Raw genomic sequence first — 20419 nt, 5'->3', positions numbered from 1 at the left:
GCCACTGACTGCAATGAACTATTAAATCGATAATAATAATAATAATAATAATAATAATAATAACAATAGTAGTAATAGTAGTAGTAGTACTAGTAGTAGTAGTAGTAATAATAATAATAATAATAATAATAATAATAATTATAATAATAATGACAATAATAATAATAATAGTAATAGTAGTAGTAGTAGTAGTAGTATTAGTAGTAATAATAATAATAATAATAATAATAATAATAGTAATAATAATAATGATAATAATAATAATAATAATAATAATAATAATAAAATTATTAATTATAAAATAATAATAATAATAATAATAATAATAATAATAACAATAATAATAGTAGTAATAGTAGTAGTAGTACTAGTAGTAGCAGTAGTAGTAATAATAATAATAATAATAATAATAATAATAATAATGACAATAATAATAATAATAGTAATAGTAGTAGTAGTAGTAGTAGTAGTAATAATAATAATAATAATAATAATAATAATAGTAATAATAATAGTAATAATAATGATAATAATAATAATATTAATAATAATAATAATAATAATAATAATAATAATAATAAAAAAGTTAATAATTAGAAAATAAAATAATAATAATAATAATAATCATAATAATTATTATTATTATTATTATTATATTATTGTTAAGTATTATTATTATTATAATTTGTATTATGATTATTATTTTTATTATCAGTACCATTATTATTAGTTTTAGTAGTACCCACAGACACACGGCTAAAAGCATTATACCTGCTCTCCCTCCACACGACCCGGATGTAGAAATAATTCGGTCATGCATTTTTTTTTTTTTTTTTGATACATTAATTCTCGTCTGATTGGATTAAGAAAAAAATTATCGTAGGGAGTAAGAAAATGTGTTCTATCAATCTCTAATGAAAGAAAACGCTTGCACACACACACACACACACACACACACACACACACACACACACACAGAATAGAAGCAACAAGCAAGGCAGTAAGGCCAAGTGGTAACCACGAGTACGGCATAACATAATAGCAATAATTCGCTAGAGTTATAGTCTCCTCCATTTGCCTCAGCAACAGCCAGGTCTCACACTCAGCGTGTACTTCCACTGGTGAAATGAACGAGGAGTGATATCGGCATGTGACATGAGGTGTGGCGGTAACGCTGGGTGAATGGAAGGTTTAGTTTGACAGCAGAAACACAATGATAGGAAATCAGCTACTGCACTTGTACAAGAATAGAAAAAATACATACAATGAATATAAAATCTGCAGTGCTGGCACTGCATTGAACACTGCATGATCCTAGTTGCAGCAAAAGTTTGTCATGTGCAACTGGAGTTTTTGACCAATACGAAACCACGGAGCAGGACGATGAACGTACTTTAGTATTTCCGTTACTTTGCCATTTTTAGGGATATTCGTGTAATACTAACAGGAAACTGTGCTGGTGTAAAATTTGTTGGGAAAACATGCAATATAATTATTACTTTTATGACCATCATGTTTCAAAGGTATCTAATTTCATTTGACTATGCAGAGGTAGCATTGTGAAGTAATAAATACCTAATACTTTGGTGTAGCCTATGGGATTAGTAGTACAAACATACTTCACACTTAAGTGCCACACTGAAGTTATGCCGATTTGTAGTTTTTCCAGTCAGCCACGGGGAGTGCGAACTGCAGAAGAAATACTGCATAAGAAAATCTCATATTCAAAGCTGCAAAAATAATTCACAGTAATGTTGTTGAAAAGCTTTTACTATTACTACAACTACCACTACTACTTTTACAACTACTGCTACTACTACTACTACTACTGCTACTGCTACTACTATTATATCTTTATTATTATTATTATTATTATTATTATTATTATTATTATTGTTATTATTATTATTATTATTATTATTGTTATAATTATTATTATTATTATTATTATTATTATTATTATAAAATCATCATCATCATCATTATCATCATCACCCACAATATGCCTACTGTTGGAAAAGGCTTCTTCCATTTTTCCCCCACTCTGTCCAATTCTTTGTTAGCCTGTACCATCACATCACAATTAATCTCCACGTACCATCTATCCATCTTGTTCTTTGTCTGCTTATTTCTCTGACTCCATCTTTCGGCTGCCACTCAGCAATCCTGGTTGACCATCTGGTATCTTTTCTGCAAAAGGTTTGCATTGCCCATTTTCATTCTAATATTATTATTATTATTATTATTATTATTATTATTATTATTATTATTTATGGTGTAGTGGATATATATTCTACTATATTTTGTTCTCTTACCCAAGAAGCTCTCTTTTTGTCTCTCCATATGGGGACTGCCATCATTCGTTCTATCCTCTCTGTATTGTTATAAATTCACATTCCAAGAATTTTGTTGCTTTACAAAAATTTCCCGATCCACAAGTTAAAACATGAAGAAAACAGTGATTACCTCGTAATGTTACATATCAAGGATTTTCTTAAACTCCACATTTCTGATCCATTAAGTCAGAACAGGAAGGACATGTTGACCAGAGCAGTCCCATCTGACATAACAGTAGTTGATGTCACATAGATTATAAAAAGGTGTCATCTGGAGTGCCAAGATGTCTTTAGGGTAAGGAAGTGAACTAATTTAGACTCTGCTGCAAAAGTACCACGTCATTACCTGGAGCATCCCCGATTATATGAGGCTCAGTTTCATTATCTTTTCATTAGAAAAAAAGAAAAAAAAATCTTTAGTCCACCCTAATGCAAGGTGCTAATCTGACGACATTTAGGATACATAAATTACTTTCTTTCCCATCATTTTAATTTGCTCTTGTCATGTTTTCATACTTTTCCTGAATTTAACTCCTGAACTACTTAATTAAATTTTCATTTCTACACCTCATTCCTAAGGAAGTGTGATTGCATGGGGATGAGCAAGACCACCAATCATCGTGTTCTTTGTTCCTTGCCTAGCCACTAGCCTATTCAGCTTGTAATGCATTAGCATAAACTCCTCAAAAACCATCCATAATACTGTACAGGGTGTCCCATAAGTCTGGACCCATAGGGAAAAATCAGTACTGTGGAGGAACTCCTTAAGCCCGAGAATATATTGCTGCCTCCAGAAAATTTATTTTAGATTAGCAAGGACCATTATTGTGAAAGAGTTTACGAAAGTTTTATCCAAATCATGAGATCCAGCATCTCCTGCAAGGTAAATAATAATGTCTTGAGGTAGCAAGATTAAGGGAAAATACGTCCTGTATATGAAAAGAATACATCTCCCCCTCAACCCTTCACGGTTCTCATGAGCATGACATAGTGCAGTCTCAGTCGGTCCAGGTCGTTTCGGCCGTAAGTCATTTAGGTGGCAAGGTCCAAACTGGCAGATGGTCGTATCGTGTAAAAGCCCAAACACCTTTAATAACCAAATTTCATCAAGATGACTTTGCTGAAGTTAGGTTGGGTTAGGTTAGGTTAGGTTTAATTGCGGCATAAATGACTTACAGCCGAAACGACCAGGACTCGTCTCAGAATGATATTAGTATTGCGTAATAATAACCTCTGCATCACAGTTTACTTTATTCAGATCACTGAAAGATTTACAGAATTTAGTTATCCAGTGGCGTTAATAATGAGCTTGAAAAAGAATGCTATAGACATAAAGAACGGACGTAAAGATAGCAAGTTGGAAAAGACGAGGTTCTGCAGAAAGCACTAATTTCTCCCCCCTTTTGTAACCGGGGTCGCGGCAAGTGAGCGACCGAGCGATCGAACACTGTATACCCACCGCCCCTCCCTCAACTCTAGTGTAAGCATTGTCGGATAGATATGTAACGGAAAAAGCCAGCATTTTACTGTAGCCTACACTGGTGACTGTTGACCCCTTTTCCAGGTAATACTCCAGTATAGGCACTTTTCCTGCGGAAGGTTGAGTCTTGAATTTCTTCGTCGTTGGCGATCCCTGTTGTTTCCACTCCATACTCTGCCTTTTGGATTCTGGCTCAAAGTGATGGACCCAGGTCTCATCTCCTGTGACTATTCTCTCCGAAAAAGCTTCGCCTTCATCGTTGTAGTGGTCGAGTAAGCATTGACAGATCTCCACACGATTGCACTTAGGCGCTTCGGTAAGCTCTCTTGGCACTCATCTCGCACAGACTTTATGGAAGCGAAGCTTGTCGTAGATGATTTCGTATGTAGAACCATGACTAATGTGCAGAGAACATGCCACCTCATTGATGGTTACTCGTCGGTTCGCCAGAATCATCTCTCGCGCTTGTTGAATCTTTACGTCAGTGGTGGAGGTTGATGGGCATCCTGCTTCCTCTACCTGCTTCACGCTTGTCCGGCCATTTTTGAAATTCTCGATCCATTCATACACACTTCTACGTCGTAGAGCGTTGTCCTCTTATTGCACTGAAAGCCTGCGATGCATTTCAGCCCCTGACACACCTTCAGACCAGAAGAATCGAATCACTGATCGCTGTTCTTCCTTGGTGCACACTGCCAGCAGAGCAGCCATGTTTACTCTGTAACACAAAAAAGAAAAATGGAGCGATTAACATCAAACCTCGGTTACGTAACCACAAGAGTACCACCTTTTAGCACGCGAGCGCTGAAGGCTGTGCAGCCAGCCTAAAGGAACTTATGGCGAAAGTGCGGAAATTTTTTGACTTCCCTCGTATTTTGTTAACAACCACTCACACAGCTGGAAGTTTGACATTTGTCTTTGGCGGTATGTTTAAAAAAAAAAAAAAAAAATCTTACCTTACCTACAACATTTTCACAAAGTTTAGTAGAAACTGAATTAAAAGTGGTGAAGTTGATTCTGTTTGGTCAAAATTGGACCCAGTCATGTGACTCTGACTTTTAGCCTAAAAAAAAAAAAAAAAATGATTTCTCTATGGGCTATGTCTCCACCCTTGAACCAAGTTCAGCTAAAATCGAACTAAAACTCTCTGAGTTATTTTGTTCACACACACACACACACACACACACACACACACCATACGTTGCTGTTGACAGGGCTCTTGAGTCCCAATCCAACTGACCCGTGTTCCAGTCACGCTCAGGTCGAGCTGTTGCCGTGGGTAAGGTGAGCTCTCACCTGTCAAGTGTAGCTCAAGGCAGCCTGTGGTCGTAGACCCGCAAGGGTTCGAAACTCAGCTGGGTAAAGATTAAGCAGTCTGTCCTGAGTGCCTACGCCTCACTCCAGCCTCGGCGAGGCTTGGTAGTGTGTCGGTGCTTCTGAGGAGCAGCCCGGGTCAGCCTGTTTTCAGCCACTGACTGCAGTGAACTATTAAATCGATAATAATAATAATAATAATAATAATAATAATAACAATAATAATAGTAGTAATAGTAGTAATAGTACTAGTAGTAGTACTAGTAGTAATAATAATAATAATAATAATAATAATAATGCCAATAATAATAATAATAGTAATAGTAGTAGTAGTAGTAGTAGTAATAATAATAATAATAATAATAATAATAGTAATAATAATAATGATAATAATAATAATAATAATAATAATAATAATAATAATAATAAAATTATTAATTAGAAAATAATAATAATAATAATAATAATAATAATAACAATAATAATAGTAGTAATAGTAGTAATAGTACTAGTAGTACTACTAGTAGTAATAATAATAATAATAATAATAATAATAATAATAATAATGACAATAATAATAATAATAGTAATAGTAGTAGTAGTAGTAGTAGTAATAATAATAATAATAATAATAATAATAATAATAGTAATAATAATAGTAATAATAATGATAATAATAATAATATTAATAATAATAATAATAATAATAGTAATAATAATAAAAATAAAAAGGTTAATAATTAGAAAATAAAATAATAATAATAATAATAATCATAATAATTATTATTATTATTATTATTATATTATTGTTAAGTATTATTATTATTATAATTTGTATTATGATTATTATTTTTATTATCAGTACCATTATTATTAGTTTTAGTAGTACCCACAGACACACGGCTAAAAGCATTATACCTGCTCTCCCTCCACACGACCCGGATGTAGAAATAATTCGGTCATGCATTTTTTTTTTTTTTTTGATACATTAATTCTCGTCTGATTGGATTAAGAAAAAAATTATCGTAGGAAGTAAGAAAATGTGTTCTATCAATCTCTAATGAAAGAAAACGCTTGCATACACACACACACACACACACACACACACACACACACACACACAGAATAGAAGCAACAAGCAAGGCAGTAAGGCCAAGTGGTAACCACGAGTACGGCATAACATAATAGCAATAATTCGCTAGAGTTATAGTCTCCTCCATTTGCCTCAGCAACAGCCAGGTCTCACACTCAGCGTGTACTTCCACTGGTGAAATGAACGAGGAGTGATATCGGCATGTGACATGAGGTGTGGCGGTAACGCTGGGTGAATGGAAGGTTTAGTTTGACAGCAGAAACACAATGATAGGAAATCAGCTACTGCACTTGTACAAGAATAGAAAAAAATACATACAATGAATATAAAATCTGCAGTGCTGGCACTGCATTGAACACTGCATGATCCTAGTTGCAGCAAAAGTTTGTCATGTGCAACTGGAGTTTTTGACCAATACGAAACCACGGAGCAGGACGATGAACGTACTTTAGTATTTCCGTTACTTTGCCATTTTTAGGGATATTCGTGTAATACTAACAGGAAACTGTGCTGGTGTAAAATTTGTTGGGAAAACATGCAATATAATTATTACTTTTATGACCATCATGTTTCAAAGGTATCTAATTTCATTTGACTATGCAGAGGTAGCATTGTGAAGTAATAAATACCTAATACTTTGGTGTAGCCTATGGGATTAGTAGTACAAACATACTTCACACTTAAGTGCCACACTGAAGTTATGCCGATTTGTAGTTTTTCCAGTCAGCCACGGGGAGTGCGAACTGCAGAAGAAATACTGCATAAGAAAATCTCATATTCAAAGCTGCAAAAATAATTCACAGTAATGTTGTTGAAAAGCTTTTACTATTACTACAACTACCACTACTACTTTACAACTACTGCTACTACTACTACTACTACTACTACTGCTACTCCTACTACTATTATATCTTTATTATTATTATTATTATTATTATTATTATTATTATTATTGTTATTATTATTATTATTATTATTGTTATAATTATTATTATTATTATTATTATTATTATTATAAAATCATCATCATCATCATTATCATCATCACCCACAATATGCCTACTGTTGGAAAAGGCTTCATCCATTTTTCCCCCACTCTGTCCAATTCTTTGTTAGCCTGTACCATCACATCACAATTAATCTCCACGTACCATCTATCCATCTTGTTCTTTGTCTGCTTATTTCTCTGACTCCATCTTTCGGCTGCCACTCAGCAATCCTGGTTGACCATCTGGTATCTTTTCTGTAGAAGGTTTGCATTGCCCATTTTCATTCTAATATTATTATTATTATTATTATTATTATTATTATTATTATTTATGGTGTAGTGGATATATATTCTACTATATTTTGTTCTCTTACCCAAGAAGCTCTCTTTTTGTCTCTCCATATGGGGACTGCCATCATTCGTTCTATCCTCTCTGTATTGTTATAAATTCACATTCCAAGAATTTTGTTGCTTTACAAAAATTTCCCGATCCACAAGTTAAAACAGGAAGAAAACAGTGATTACCTCGTAATGTTACATATCAAGGATTTTCTTAAACTCCACATTTCTGATCCATTAAGTCAGAACAGGAAGGACATGTTGACCAGAGCAGTCCCATCTGACATAACAGTAGTTGATGTCACATAGATTTTAAAACGGTGTCATCTGGAGTGCCAAGATGTCTTTAGGGTAAGGAAGTGAACTAATTTAGACTCTGCTGCAAAAGTACCACGTCATTACCTGGAGCATCCCCGATTATATGAGGCTCAGTTTCATTATCTTTTCATTAGAAAAAAAAAAAAAAAAAATCTTTAGTCCACCCTAATGCAAGGTGCTAATCTGACGACATTTAGGATACATAAATTACTTTCTTTCCCATCATTTTAATTTGCTCTTGTCATGTTTTCATACTTTTCCTGAATTTAACTCCTGAACTACTTAATTAAATTTTCATTTCTACACCTCATTCCTAAGGAAGTGTGATTGCATGGGGATGATAAGACCACCAATCATCGTGTTCTTTGTTCCTTGCCTAGCCACTAGCCTATTCAGCTTGTAATGCATTAGCATAAACTCCTCAAAAACCATCCATAATACTGTACAGGGTGTCCCATAAGTCTGGACCCATAGGGAAAAATCAGTACTGTGGAGGAACTCCTTAAGCCCGAGAATATATTGCTGCCTCCAGAAAATTTATTTTAGATTAGCAAGGACCATTATTGTGAAAGAGTTTACGAAAGTTTTATCCAAATCATGAGATCCAGCATCTCCTGCAAGGTAAATAATAATGTCTTGAGGTAGCAAGATTAAGGGAAAATACGTCCTGTATATGAAAAGAATACATCTCCCCCTCAACCCTTCACGGTTCTCATGAGCATGACATAGTGCAGTCTCAGTCGGTCCAGGTCGTTTCGGCCGTAAGTCATTTAGGTGGCAAGGTCCAAACTGGCAGATGGTCGTATCGTGTAAAAGCCCAAACACCTTTAATAACCAAATTTCATCAAGATGACTTTGCTGAAGTTAGGTTGGGTTAGGTTAGGTTAGGTTTAATTGCGGCATAAATGACTTACAGCCGAAACGACCAGGACTCGTCTCAGTATGATATTAGTATTGCGTAATAATAAGCTCTGCATCACAGTTTACTTTATTCAGATCACTGAAAGATTTACAGAATTTAGTTATCCATTGGCGTTAATAATGAGCTTGAAAAAGAATGCTATAGACATAAAGAACGGACGTAAAGATAGCAAGTTGGAAAAGACGAGGTTCTGCAGAAAGCACTAATTTCTCCCCCCTTTTGTAACCGGGGTCGCGGCAAGTGAGCGACCGAGCGATCGAACACTGTATACCCACCGCCCCTCCCTCAACTCTAGTGTAAGCATTGTCGGATAGATATGTAACGGAAAAAGCCAGCATTTATACTGTAGCCTACACTGGTGACTGTTGACCCCTTTTCCAGGTAATACTCCAGTATAGGCACTTTTCCTGCGGAAGGTTGAGTCTTGAATTTCTTCGTCGTTGGCGATCCCTGTTGTTTCCACTCCATACTCTGCCTTTTGGATTCTGGCTCAAAGTGATGGACCCAGGTCTCATCTCCTGTGACTATTCTCTCCGAAAAAGCTTCGCCTTCATCGTTGTAGTGGTCGAGTAAGCATTGACAGATCTCCACACGATTGCACTTAGGCGCTTCGGTAAGCTCTCTTGGCACTCATCTCGCACAGACTTTATGGAAGCGAAGCTTGTCGTAGATGATTTCGTATGTAGAACCATGACTAATGTGCAGAGAACATGCCACCTCATTGATGGTTACTCGTCGGTTCGCCAGAATCATCTCTCGCGCTTGTTGAATCTTTACGTCAGTGGTGGAGGTTGATGGGCATCCTGCTTCCTCTACCTGCTTCACGCTTGTCCGGCCATTTTTGAAATTCTCGATCCATTCATACACACTTCTACGTCGTAGAGCGTTGTCCTCTTATTGCACTGAAAGCCTGCGATGCATTTCAGCCCCTGACACACCTTCAGACCAGAAGAATCGAATCACTGATCGCTGTTCTTCCTTGGTGCACACTGCCAGCAGAGCAGCCATGTTTACTCTGTAACACAAAAAAGAAAAATGGAGCGATTAACATCAAACCTCGGTTACGTAACCACAAGAGTACCACCTTTTAGCACGCGAGCGCTGAAGGCTGTGCAGCCAGCCTAAAGGAACTTATGGCGAAAGTGCGGAAATTTTTTGACTTCCCTCGTATTTTGTTAACAACCACTCACACAGCTGGAAGTTTGACATTTGTCTTTGGCGGTATGTTTAAAAAAAAAAAAAAAAATCTTACCTTACCTACAACATTTTCACAAAGTTTAGTAGAAACTGAATTAAAAGTGGTGAAGTTGATTCTGTTTGGTCAAAATTGGACCCAGTCATGTGACTCTGACTTTGAGCCTAAAAAAAAAAAAAAAAATGATTTCTCTATTGGCTATGTCTCCACCCTTGAACCAAGTTCAGCTAAAATCGAACTAAAACTCTCTGAGTTATTTTGTTCATACACACACACACACACACACACACACACACACACACACACACACACACACACACACACACACACACACACACACACACACACCATACGTTGCTGTTGACTGGGCTCTTGAGTCCCAATCCAACTGACCCGTGTTCCAGTCACGCTCAGGTCGAGCTGTTGCCGTGGGTAAGGTGAGCTCTCACCTGTCAAGTGTAGCTCAAGGCAGCCTGTGGTCGTAGACCCGCAAGGGTTCGAAACTCAGCTGGGTAAAGATTAAGCAGTCTGTCCTGAGTGCCTACGCCTCACTCCAGCCTCGGCGAGGCTCGGTAGTGTGTCGGTGCTTCTGAGGAGCAGCCCGGGTCAGCCTGTTTTCAGCCACTGACTACAATGAACTATTAAATCGATAATAATAATAATAATAATAATAATAATAATAATAACAATAGTAGTAATAGTTGTAGTAGTACTAGTAGTAGTAGTAGTAATAATAATAATAATAATAATAATAATAATGACAATAATAATAATAATAGTAATAGTAGTAGTAGTAGTAGTAGTAGTAGTAATAATAATAATAATAATAATAGTAATAATAATAATGATAATAATAATAATAATAATAATAATAATAATAAAATTATTAATTATAAAATAATAATAATAATAATAATGATAACAATAATAATAGTAGTAATAGTAGTAGTAGTACTACTAGTAGTAGTAGTAGTAATAGTAATAATAATAATAATAATAATAATAATAATAATGACAATAATAATAATAATAGTAATAGTAGTAGTAGTAGTAGTAGTAATAATAATAATAATAATAATAATAATAATAATAATAGTAATAATAATAGTAATAATAATGATAATAATAATAATATTAATAATAATAATAATAATAATAATAATAAAAAAGTTAATAATTAGAAAATAAAATAATAATAATAATAATAATTATTATTATTATTATTATATTATTGTTAATTATTATTATTATAATTTGTATTATGATTATTATTTTTATTATCAGTACCATTATTATTAGTTTTAGTAGTACCCACAGACACACGGCTAAAAGCATTATACCTGCTCTCCCTCCACACGACCCGGATGTAGAAATAATTCGGTCATGCATTTTTTTTTTTTTTTTTGATACATTAATTCTCGTCTGATTGGATTAAGAAAAAAATTATCGTAGGAAGTAAGAAAATGTGTTCTATCAATCTCTAATGAAAGAAAACGCTTGCATACACACACACACACACACACACACACACACACACACACACACACACACAGAATAGAAGCAACAAGCAAGGCAGTAAGGCCAAGTGGTAACCACGAGTACGGCATAACATAATAGCAATAATTCGCTAGAGTTATAGTCTCCTCCATTTGCCTCAGCAACAGCCAGGTCTCACACTCAGCGTGTACTTCCACTGGTGAAATGAACGAGGAGTGATATCGGCATGTGACATGAGGTGTGGCGGTAACGCTGGGTGAATGGAAGGTTTAGTTTGACAGCAGAAACACAATGATAGGAAATCAGCTACTGCACTTGTACAAGAATAGAAAAAAATACATACAATGAATATAAAATCTGCAGTGCTGGCACTGCATTGAACACTGCATGATCCTAGTTGCAGCAAAAGTTTGTCATGTGCAACTGGAGTTTTTGACCAATACGAAACCACGGAGCAGGACGATGAACGTACTTTAGTATTTCCGTTACTTTGCCATTTTTAGGGATATTCGTGTAATACTAACAGGAAACTGTGCTGGTGTAAAATTTGTTGGGAAAACATGCAATATAATTATTACTTTTATGACCATCATGTTTCAAAGGTATCTAATTTCATTTGACTATGCAGAGGTAGCATTGTGAAGTAATAAATACCTAATACTTTGGTGTAGCCTATGGGATTAGTAGTACAAACATACTTCACACTTAAGTGCCACACTGAAGTTATGCCGATTTGTAGTTTTTCCAGTCAGCCACGGGGAGTGCGAACTGCAGAAGAAATACTGCATAAGAAAATCTCATATTCAAAGCTGCAAAAATAATTCACAGTAATGTTGTTGAAAAGCTTTTACTATTACTACAACTACCACTACTACTTTACAACTACTGCTACTACTACTACTACTACTACTACTGCTACTGCTACTACTATTATATCTTTATTATTATTATTATTATTATTATTATTATTATTATTATTATTGTTATTATTATTATTATTATTATTATTATTATTATAAAATCATCATCGTCATCATTATCATCATCACTCACAATATGCCTACTGTTGGAAAAGGCTTCTTCCATTTTTCCCCCACTCTGTCCAATTCTTTGTTAGCCTGTACCATCACATCACAATTAATCTCCACGTACCATCTATCCATCTTGTTCTTTGTCTGCTTATTTCTCTGACTCCATCTTTCGGCTGCCACTCAGCAATCCTGCTTGACCATCTGTTATCTTTTCTGTAGAAGGTTTGCATTGCCCATTTTCATTCTAATATTATTATTATTATTATTATTATTATTATTATTATTTATGGTGTAGTGGATATATATTCTACTATATTTTGTTCTTTTACCCAAGAAGCTCTCTTTTTGTTTCTCCATATGGGGACTGCCATCATTCGTTCTATCCTCTCTGTATTGTTATAAATTCACATTCCAAGAATTTTGTTGCTTTACAAAAATTTCCCGATCCACAAGTTAAAACAGGAAGAAAACACTGATTACCTCGTAATGTTACATATCAAGGATTTTCTTAAACTCCACATTTCCGATCCATTAAGTCAGAGCAGGAAGGACTTGTTGACCAGAGCAGTCCCATCTGACATAACAGTAGTTGATGTCACATAGATTTTAAAACGGTGTCATCTGGAGTGCCAAGATGTCTTTAGGGTAAGGAAGTGAACTAATTTAGACTCTGCTGCAAAAGTACCACGTCATTACCTGGAGCATCCCCGATTATATGAGGCTCAGTTTCATTATCTTTTCATTTAAAAAAAGAAAAAAAAAATGTTTAACTCCACCCTAATGCAAGGTGCTAATCTGACGACATTTAGGATACATAAATTACTTTCTTTCCCATCATTTTAATTTGCTCTTGTCATGTTTTCATTCTTTTCCTGAATTTAACTCCTGAACTACTTAATTAAATTTTCATTTCTACACCTCATTCCTAAGGAAGTGTGATTGCATGGGGATGAGCAAGACCACCAATCATCGTGTTCTTTGTTCCTTGCCTAGCCACTAGCCTATTCAGCTTGTAATGCATTAGCATAAACTCCTCAAAAACCATCCATAATACTGTACAGGGTGTCCCATAAGTCTGGACCCATAGGGAAAAATCAGTACTGTGGAGGAACTCCTTAAGCCCGAGAATATCTTGCTGCCTCCAGATAATTTATTTGAGATTAGCAAGGACCATTATTGTGAAAGAGTTTACGAAAGTTTTATCCAAATCATGAGATCCAGCATCTCCTGCAAGGTAAATAATAATGTCTTGAGGTAGCAAGATTAAGGGAAAATACGTCCTGTATATGAAAAGAATACATCTCCCCCTCAACCCTTCACGTTTCTAATGAGCATGACATAGTGCGGTCTCAGTCGGTCCAGGTCGTTTCGGCCGTAAGTCATTTAGGTGGCAAGGTCCAAACTGGCAGATGGTCGTATCGTGTAAAAGCCCAAACACCTTTAATAACCAAATTTCATCAAGATGACTTTGCTGAAGTTAGGTTGGGTTAGGTTAGGTTAGGTTTAATTGCGGCATAAATGACTTACAGCCGAAACGACCAGGACTCGTCTCAGCATGATATTAGTATTGCGTAATAATAAGCTCTGCATCACAGTTTACTTTATTCAGATCACTGAAAGATTTACAGAATTTAGTTATCCAGTGGTGTTAATAATGAGCTTGAAAAAGAATGCTATAGACACAAAGAACGGACGTAAAGATAGCAAGTTGGAAAAGACGAGGTTCTGCAGAAAGCACTAATTTCTCCTCCCTTTTGTAACCGGGGTCGCGGCCAGTGAGCGACCGAGCGATCGAACACTGTATACCCACCGCCCCTCCCTCAACTCTAGTGTAAGCATTGTCGGATAGATATGTAACGGAAAAAGCTGATGTTACAATATGTCCTGGTTGTTTTTTAATGACAATCAGAACCAGTAAGAGTAAGAATTTGAAGGCATTTAATGAATAATACTGTGCTGTTAACTGCAACATGTGAGAAAGGCACAAAAATGAAAAAAGACCTACAATGTATTATATACTTACGTCCTGTATTATAATGTCACAAATAAGTATAATATAGTGAACATCTGTTGAATATGATGTCTTCTCATACATTCTGGCTCCCACCTATACCACCCTACTCTCTGGGTTCCTGTCTCCACAACGTCTCATTTTACCCTCTCGTCCCCCAGTTCCGCCTTTTGTTAACCAACATAATCTAAGGTAATGATGAAATGATCCCTCAGGTATTGATCATGTTAATATTATACACTTCTGTAAAATGCACCAGCAGATCAATAATATACATTACCTCGGCATACCTGCCAACTATATCATCCTGTTGTAAGGTGTTTTGTGACATAATACACTGCAAATTGCCCTAAACCTTACTCAACCAAGCCTAGCACAAGTAATAGCTAAGTCATCATACCTAAACGGCCTTGTTATTGCCAAGCTGCTGATCTTGAGTAGAGACAACAGTCCATATTTGGAGATCGTGATGCTAGTATGGACTTCACGAGGTTTTGGCAAATTGTCTTTAATGCAGAAATTCAAAAGGACATCTTAAATTCCCAAAACTATACAAAGTGCTGTGCATATTGCTCTCATTTCCTATTTCAAATGCATCAGTTGAACGAATCTTCAGCCAACTCATATTAATAAAAACTGAACACAGAACTGCCCTGCAGCATGAGTCCCCTCTTGGATTGTTAACAACCTAACTTGCCTTTCATCAAGTAGGCAATCATCAGGCTGCATATTTAGATTCACCAAAAGATATGCTTAGCCTCAATTCCAACATAATCTCAAATGCAGGTAACACAGGATCAACGATTTAAGACGTTCCTATCTAGAATCTGTAAGACTCTTCAAAATAACTAAAAACCTAAAGTACCAGTACAGTATACAAGAAAACTACATTTTACGTCAGTCTTGGAATAAGTCCAACTCAAGGTTACAACCATCTTATAAGAATGGAACAGAACTCTACTGATCTGGGTTTTTCCTGTACTAGTAAATGTTTTGTTTTACACTTTGATATACAGTATTGCATTCACAAAAGTCTATATCTTAAGCTATCTTTATTCTTGAGAAATATATTATTTTATAACTGGTAACTGTTTTGATTTTCACATTGATATACGGTATTGTATTAATCAAAGTCTGTCTTAGACTTTCTTTATTCATGAGCAATGCATTATTTTATATTAAACGGTATTTTTTTAATCAGTATCATAATTCTCAGTGAAAAACATATAACTACAGTACAAAATATAGTTTAAAACATCTGGAATAAATTCTGGCACATAAGTTGTAAATATTATATTTAGTAAAAGATAAAGGTGAGAGGTGTTGGTTTGGTTAACAGTGTGATGAAATCTTATGATCAGAGTAAGACTAAGACTACAGTATTGTACTCTGCCGTTCTACATTGGACAGATTTTTTTTTCTAGTCTGCCAATGGTCTTAGTAATTTACTATGGAATCTTCCATAACACATGTATTTTATTTTATTTTCCACCGCTGGTTAGAGCAAATTAGCAATATTCATATCTATTTCTGAGGCAGAAATTAGTAGGATAGAAGTTGTGGAAGAAATGAAGAAAGTCAAACTGGGGAAAGCCCCAGGAATTGATGGAGTGTGTGGTGAAATGCTGAAGCATGGGGAGGAGATAGTAGTAGAATGGATGTGGAAGACGTGCAGATTGGCCTGGGAGGAAGGTAGAGTCCCGGAGGAGTGCAAGTCAGGTATAATTATTCCCTTGTATAAAGGAAAAGGGGAAAAAAGAAGTGTGTGGTAATCACTGGCGCATTTGTCTTCTTAGTGTAATAGGAAAAGTGTATGGTAAGATACTTATTGATAGAGTTAGGGAAATAACAGAGGAATTAGTTAGAAAAGAACAGGGAGACTTTAGGAAAGGAAGAGGTTGTGTAGATCAGATATTCATTCTTTGATCTTCTGTGGAAAAGTTTGTAGAGAAAGGAGTGAAGTTGTATGCGGCCTTCATGGATTTGGAGAAAGCATATGACAGGGTGGATAGACAAGGATTGTGGAAAGTATTAAGAATATATGGAGTAGGTGGGAAGTCGCGAATGCTGTGAAGAGTATGTATGATGGTGCTAAGGCTGCAGTGCGTGTGGATGGTGAACTGAGTGAATTTTTCTATTTGAAGGTTGGGTTGAAACAGGGATGTGTTATGTCTCCATGGTTGTTCAATCTGTACATGATGGGGTTATTAAAGAGATACAAGGTAGAGCAGTGGATGTTGGAGTGGCCCTAATGAAAGAGGGCAGTGTTTGGAAACTCCCTGTACTGTTGTTTGCAGATGATACAGTGTTGTTAAGTGAAGACGAAGGGGAGCTGCAAGGCTTGGTGGATGAGTTTGGGAGAGTGTGTAAGAAACGGAATCTAAAGGTGAATGTAGGGAAGAGTAAAGTGACGGTCTTTGAGAGAGGTGAAGTCAGTGAACGTACAGCGAGGTTGGATGGTGAGGAAATGGAAAATGAGATTACGTTTAAGTACTTGGGGAGTGTGATAAGTAAGGATGGAAGTTTGGAGGGTGAAGTGCTTGAAAGGGTACAACAAAGAAGAAAGGTTGTTGGTTCCTTGAAAACAGTGATAAGAAACAGGGAAGTGAGCATGGAGGTTACTATATGATAGTATTATGATACCAACTCTATCTTATGGAAGTGAAGCTTAGTCAATGTTGGAAGGACACAAATCAAGAGTGAGAGCAGTGGAAATGAGTTATTTAAACAGGCTGACAAATGAGGATATGAAGGAGAGTTGTGGTGTGGATGTGAATGTGATAGGAAGCGTTAGAAGGAACACAATGAGGTGGTTTGGCCATGTGGAGAGGATGGAGGGTGGGAGACTGACGAGGAGAGTGTATGTGGGTGAGGTGGTGGTGGGAGAGGGAGAGGTAGGCCGAGGATGAGGTGGAGGGATGGAGTGGAGAGCTATATGAGAGTGGGGGGTGTGAGTTGGGAGCAGGACAGTGAAATGGCGGGCGACAGGGCGACGTGGAGGTGATTTGTTTGTGGCCATCCCCTAAGGGATAAAGGCGTCTGACAATAGATAGATAGATAAATAGATAGATAGATTCTGAAAAACATTTGTCAAAACAATTGACCATCCACTCATTCGATGTAATGCTGTTCTCGAGTGTCTGCCCTTTCCTCTTTTCCTTTTTTTCCCTTCCATCCTATTCTGTCTTTATTTCCCTCATTCTGTCCACCTCTTTCTGCCAACGGGTGACGTTACACTTTCGGAGCTCCAATCGGATTGAGCCTGTGCAGGTTTATATCCAAGGGGTGGTTGGGGTTTATTGCTCATGTAATGCCATTCAGGGATAGTGAGGCCTGTCACTCTCATCTTACATGTCAGGACCAACTTGCCCAGCCCCTGCCTCCCACGCTCCTAATGAGGCTCCAAATGATTGGATGATGATAAACTGTACAGTACTGGTATTATGTACGTTATTTAGCAAGCTCATTGTACAGGTAGTTGTTACAGTGTGCAGTCTGGTTGCAGTGCAAAAAGAATCCAGATCAATATAATTTTGTATATGATTACAAATACTGTATTATCATTGCTAATAGAATGTCATTTTTTGGAAATGTTCTTATGTAGCAAAATTAGTACATTACATTGCAGAAAGTAATCATTTATTGAAGAAATAATTGTTATTTTTGTTTATTACACAAGGAAACTTTAAAGAAAAATCAAAGATTAATCTAAAGAAATCTAAGGAAATTCAGACAAGAATCTGAGGAAGTTGATTTCCTTTTCCCGGAAACACTGTTGGGTGTGTGCAGAGAAGGAATACAGTGCCAGAAAAAGTGATACTCGCACAGATGAAAAACGCTGTGAAGCGGCTGAAAAAATGGGAAAGCAGCTGGGGTTGATGAGGTGTATGCAGAGATGATTAAGTGTAGTGGAAAGAGTGGAATGAAGTGCTTGTTGGAGTTATGTATGAATGCATGGATGAGTGAAACTGTGCCTGCAGGGTGGAAAAAGTGGGTGATTGTACCCCTGTACAAAAATAAAGGTGAGTGAAGTGAATGCAAGTATTTCCCTGGCATAAGTTTATTGGGTGTTGCAGGGAAGGTATATGGAAGAATTTCTTGTACAGAAAGTAAGAGAGATATGAGAGGTCCTAGAGAGTGATGAACAAGGTGGCTTTAGGAGTGGCAGAAGATGTGTGGATCAAATATTTGCAGTGAGACAGATAGCAGAGAAGGCTTGTGAGAAGGACCATAAGGTGTTTATGGCATTTATGGATCTGGAAAATGCATACGACAAAGTGGACAGAGAAGGATTGTGGAAAGTATTGCGCATGTACGGCGTAGATGGTAAGCTGCTAGGTGCCGTCAAGAGTTTTTATGATGGTTGTGAGGTATATGGAAGAGTAAATGGTCATCTAAGTGAATATCAAATTGGCCGTGCGACAAGGTTGTATGATGTCCTAATGGTTGTTCTATATATATATATATATATATATATATATATATATATATATATATATATATATATATATATATATATATGGGATGATGGGAGAAGTAAAAACACGAGGAATGGAGGAGAGAGCGATGGCGTTGGTAATGAATGGTGATGGATGGAATATCTCAAATTTGTTGTATGCTGATAATTGCAGTACTACTTGCAAATACCGGACAAATACTTGGTAGACAAGGACAGAGTTCTGCTGATGTCTGTGAGTATAGCCCTTTGAGAGTAAATGTAGAAAAGATTAAAGTGATAGTAATCGAGAGAGAATGTGACTCAAGATATGATGTTACAGTGAATGAGGAGAGACTTAACTTGGTGGGAGAGTTCAAATACCTGTGTACAGTGATAAAAATGAGAGGAAAATGTGCAAAAGAAGTGGAAAGTAGAGTGACACAAGGAAGGAAAGTAGCAGGTGCTGTGAAGGCTTTTATAAGAAACAGAGGCTTGAGAGTTGCAGCTGCGCAAGGCTTTCATGGAGGAGTGTTAGTGCCAACTTTAACATATTATGGATGTGAGACTATGGTGTTTGAGAATGAATTAGTTGATTTTCCATCGATCTGGTCAGTTGTCAGGTCTCAGAACCGTACGAAATTGATGGGATTATACATCCGATCTATCTATCTATCTATCTATCTATCTATCTATCTATCTATCTATATATATATATATATATATATATATATATATATATATATATATATATATATATACACTGTATATATTTGTATGTATAGAAAGAGAGAGAGAGAGAGAGATACACACATAATCAACCAGTCCTCCGTTCTATATATATATATATATATATATATATATATATATATATATATATATATACCTAGGCTGCTTCCCCCAAGGAAAGGGAGGTAGCCGAGACAGGACGACACACTCCCCATTTACTCATCCATTCAAACACATTCATTCGCATCTTAGCTCCAAAGGGGAGAACGGACAGATCCTCACCGAACCACACCGCACAAGGGTCAACTGCGCAATGCAATCAGTGACATCCGCAGCAGGGCCCGACAGCAGAACTGGTTTACCCCTGCCACATCATAACAGACCCATCCCCTTACCCGCACCTGACCTGACTAGCTGATCAGACCAAATGCGGGAGAATATCCCCTCAGGGCTGCGTCATCACTTATTCATTCACAGTTTCTCTCCATTTATTTCTGTCACGCACAGCCACTCTTCCTTGCTCAACAGACATCCCTCTCGCATCCAGCACTCTCTTCACACTGTCCATCCATCTTATTCGTGGTCTTCCTCTCAGCCTTACACCTCTCACATCAGATCTAGTTATCTTTTTCACCAATCGCTCATTATCCATTCTCTCCATATGCCCAAACCATCGCAACACCCTCTGCTCAACTCTACCAGCCATCTCCCGAACAACTCCAGTTCTCCTT

This window comes from Coenobita brevimanus, chromosome 78, assembly GCF_032717465.1.
Source record: "Coenobita brevimanus isolate Jiangsu-jjx chromosome 78, ASM3271746v2, whole genome shotgun sequence".
Classification (NCBI taxonomy): domain Eukaryota; kingdom Metazoa; phylum Arthropoda; class Malacostraca; order Decapoda; family Coenobitidae; genus Coenobita; species Coenobita brevimanus.
The sequence above is the reverse complement of the archived record's forward strand: the minus strand, read 5'-3'. Positions refer to the sequence as shown.